The following is a 4733-nucleotide window of genomic DNA, read 5'->3' on the forward strand; positions in this document are numbered from 1 at the left end:
GGTTTTTGGCGATGTCGACCGATTCTCGATTTGCCACCTCCTACTATTCTGCAGGTACCCCGCCAACCTCCCCTGCCGACAATTCCAACCGTAAGGTCGGGCGGTAGTCCTACCGACGAAGAGGCCCCAAAGCCCGCAAAACGCCATTTTGCCCTTTCCTCATCGGGACTTCCGAGGGGAACTCATGAACCAGCTCCAGGAGTGGCATGCCAGAAATTGCAACTTGACCCGTCGCCGGGCGCACTCGCTGCTCTTTGCGGGAATACCCCCACCGGGCGCCGGGTAAGAGCCTCGGATCTGACCTCATGGGCTTCCGTCCTCGCACGGATTTTGCTCTCCCGGGCCCAGGGGCCACTTTCCCCGGCCTTGCGAAGGCAATCGGAGGTGCTTCGCCCTCGAAACCGCCTTCCCGGCCGGCTTCGGGACGTTTCCGGGGCAAATCCGGTCCCGCGGGCGAAGGGGAGCCTTCCCCGGGCACGCCCGGGCTTCAGGCCGCCGCTTTCCGTGACCTACCGAAAGACGCGAAAAATGCCGAAAATGGCCAAAAATGGCCGCCCGGCACGGCCTCGCGGTCGGTTTGGGGGCAGCCTGGGTCGGTCCCTGCAGACCTGGAGGCTCGAGAAGGCACTTGGCGATGTCGACCGATTCTCGATTTGCCACCTCCTACTATTCTGCAGGTACCCCGCCAACCTCCCCAGCCAACAAATCGCAAATGCCGATCGGCGGGTGACCGTCCGGTAGTCATGCCGACGAAGAGGCACCTAGGCCCCGCAAACGCTTCCAAATCCGACCCCATCCCGGACCGGTTCTTTTTTAAAAAAGGCTCCCAGGATTCCGGATTTTTTCCTGCCGCACTCGGGACCACCCGACGGACACGAAACCGGGAACCTTTCCCCGGTCCGACCCTCCTCGGCCCGGCCAGCCGACGCCGAAGCGGCCGACTGGTTAATGATTTCACCCTGCTCCGACGTGACGCGTTTTCCAACCGCGCATGCGCGGCTCTGCCACCCGAACCGCCCCCTCACGTGGGGGCTCTGGGTCCGCCCCCCGGCAGCCATTTCCTCCTGCCGGTCCGTTATTTTACGCCGTTTTTCGCCCTCCAGCCCTGCCGGAATGCTGCCTGCTCGCTGGTTAACCATTTCGCTCCCTGCACTTCGGCTTCTGCCCTGCTGGGGAAGCCCGCTGCTGCCTCTAACCGTACTCACGGGCGGGCGGCTCTCCTGCGCGGCCTCCGGCCACGCCCCCTCACCTGGTTTGCTGGGAACCCGCCCCCGGCAGCCTGTTACTCGTGCCGGTTCGGTCTTATCGGCCCTTTTTGCACCTTCCCTGCCTGCTGGCATGCTTCGGCTCACCGGTCAACCGGTTCCCCGTTCTCCACTTAGACTTTTGAGCTGCGGGGCTGGTCTGCCGCGAACTGCACCCGTATTACGGGGCGGGCGGCTCTACTGCCCGTACGGCTGCCCTGCCTGTTAACTGGTTAACCGTTTCCCCGTCCACTACTTCGTCCCTGGACCTGCCGGTGTGTTCTGCAGCTAACTGCACCCGTATTACGGGGCGGGACGCTCCGCTTACCGGCCGGCTGCCATGCCTGCTTAACTGGTCAACCATTTACTCACATATACTTAGCCCCTGGAGCTGCTGGGCTGGTCGGCGACCTAACTGCACCCTTGTTGCCGGGAGGTCGGCACTAATTGCCGGCCGGCCGGCTGCCCTGCCTGCTAACTGGTAAACCCTTTACCCACATGTACTTAGCCCCTGGATACTGATGGGCTGTTCTGCACCTAACTGCACCCTGATTAGCGGGCGGGCGGCTTTAATTGCCGGCCGGCTGCTCTGCCTGCTAACTGGTTAACCATTGACCCACATGTACTTAGCCCCTGGAAACAGAGGGGCTGTTCTGCACCTAACTGCACCCTTATTAGCGGGCGGACAGGCGGCCGGCTCTAATTACCGGCCGGCCGGCTGCCCTGCCTGCTAACTGGTTAACCATTTACCCACATGTACTTAGCCCCTGGAAACTGATGGGCTGTTCTGCACCTAACTGCACCCTTATTAGCGGGCGGACAGGCGGCCGGCTCTAATTACCGGCCGGCCGGCTGCCCTGCCTGCTAACTGGTTCACCATTTACCCACATGTCCTTAGCCCCTGGAAGCTGATGGGCTGTTCTGCACCTAACTGCACCCTTATTAGCGGGCGGGCGGCTGTAATTACCGGCCGGCTGCCCTGCCTGCTAACTGGTTAACCATTTACCCACATGTACTTAGCCCCTGGAAACTGATGGGCTGTCCTGCACCTAACTGCACCCTTATTAGCGGGCGGACAGGCGGCCGGCTCTAATTACCGGCCGGCCGGCTGCCCTGCCTTGCTAGCTGGTTAACCATTTACCCACATGTACTTAGCCCCTGGAAACTGATGGGCTGTTCTGCACCTAACTGCACCCTTATTAGTGGGCGGACAGGCGGCCGGCTCTAATTACCGGCCGGCCGGCTGCCCTGCCTGCTAACTGGTTAACCATTTACCCACATGTACTTAGCCCCTGGAAACTGATGGGCTGTCCTGCACCTAACTGCACCCTGATTAGCGGGCGGGCGGCTCTAATTGCCGGCCGGCTGCTCTGCCTGCTAACTGGTTCACCATTGACCCACATGTACTTAGCCCCTGGAAACTGATGGGCTGTCCTGCACCTAACTGCACCCTTATTAGCGGGCGGACAGGCGGCCGGCTGTAATTCCCGGCCGGCTGCGCTGCCTGCTAACTGGTTAACCATTTACCCACATGTACTTAGCCCCTGGAAACTGATGGGCTGTTCTGCAACTCACTGCACCCTTACTGGCGGGCGGACAGGCGGCCGGCTCTAATTACCGGCCGGCCAGCTGCCCTGCCTTGCTAACTGGTTAACCATTTACCCACATGTACTTAGCCCCTGGAAACTGATGGGCTGTTCTGCACCTAACTGCACCCTTATTAGCGGGCGGGCGGCTGTAATTACCGGCCGGCTGCCCTGCCTGCTAACTGGTTAACCTTTTACCCACATGTACTTAGCCCCTGGAAACTGATGGGCTGTTCTGCACCTAACTGCACCCTTACTAGCGGGCGGACAGGCGGCCGGCTCTAATTACCGGCCGGCCGGCTGCCCTGCCTTGCTAACTGGTTAACCATTTACCCACATGTACTTAGCCCCTGGAAACTGATGGGCTGTCCTGCACCTAACTGCACCCTTACTAGCGGGCGGGCGGCTGTAATTAGCGGCCGGCTGCCCTGCCTGCTAACTGGTTCATCATTTACCCACATGTACTTAGCCCCTGGAGCTGCTGGGCTGGTCGGCACCTAACTGCAGCCCTATGGCCGGGAGGTCGGCTCTAATTACCGGCCGGCTGCCCTGCCTGCTAACTGGTTAATCATTTACCCACATGTACTTAGCCCCTGGAGCTGCTGGGCTGGTCGGCACCTAACTGCACCCGTAATGGCCGGGAGGTCGGCTCTAATTACCGGCCGGCTGCCCTGCCTGCTAACTGGTTAACCATTTACCCACATGTACTTAGCCCCTGGAGCTGATGGGCTGTTCTGCACCGAACTGCACCCTGATTAGCGGGCGGGCGGCTCTAATTGCCGGCCGGCTGCCCTGCCTGCTAACTGGTTAACCATTTACCCGCATGTACTTAGCCCCTGGAGCTGCTGGGCTGGCCGGCACCTAACTGCACCCTTATCACCGGGCGGGCGGCTCTAATTACCGGCCGGCCGGCTGCCCTGCCTGCTAACTGGTTCACCATTTACCCACATGTACATAGCCCCTGGAGCTGCTGGGCTGGCCGGCACCTAACTGCACCCTTATCACCGGGCGGGCGGCTCTAATTACCGGCCGGCCGGCTGCCCTGCCTGCTAACTGGTTAACCATTTACCCACATGTACTTAGCCCCTGGAAAATGATGGGCTGTTCTGCACCTATCTGCACCCTGATTAGCGGGCGGGCGGCTCTAATTGCCGGCCGGCTGCTCTGCCTGCTGACTGGTTAACCATTTACCCACATGTCCTTAGCCCCTGGAAGCTGATGGGCTGTTCTGCACCTAACTGCACCCTGATTAGCGGGCGGGCGGCTGTAATTGCCGGCCGGCTGCATTGCCTGCTAACTGGTTAACCATTGACCCACATGTACTTAGCCCCTGGAAACAGAGGGGCTGTTCTGCACCTAACTGCACCCTTATTAGCGGGCGGACAGGCGGACGGCTCTAATTACCGGCCGGCCGGCTGCCCTGCCTGCTAACTGGTTAACCATTTACCCACATGTACTTAGCCCCTTGAAACTGATGGGCTGTTCTGCACCATACTGCACCCTTATTAGCGGGCGGACAGGCGGCCGGCTCTAATTACCGGCCGGCCGGCTGCCCTGCCTGCTAACTGGTTCACCATTTACCCACATGTCCTTAGCCCCTGGAAGCTGATGGGCTGTTCTGCACCAAACTGCACCCTTATTAGCGGGCGGGCGGGCGGCTCTAATTACCGGCCGGCTGCTCTGCCTGCTAACTGGTTAACCATTGACCCACATGTACTTAGCCCCTGGAGCTGATGGGCTGTTCTGCACCTAACTGCACCTTGATTAGCGGGCGGGCGGCTCTAATTGCCGGCCGGCTGCTCTGCCTGCTAACTGGTTCACCATTTACCCACATGTACTTAGCCCCTGGAAACTGATGGGCTGTTCTGCACCTAACTGCACCTTGATTAGCGGGCGGGCGGCT

This window comes from Cetorhinus maximus, unplaced genomic scaffold, assembly GCF_964194155.1.
Source record: "Cetorhinus maximus unplaced genomic scaffold, sCetMax3.hap1.1 HAP1_SCAFFOLD_1114, whole genome shotgun sequence".
Classification (NCBI taxonomy): Eukaryota; Metazoa; Chordata; class Chondrichthyes; order Lamniformes; family Cetorhinidae; genus Cetorhinus; species Cetorhinus maximus.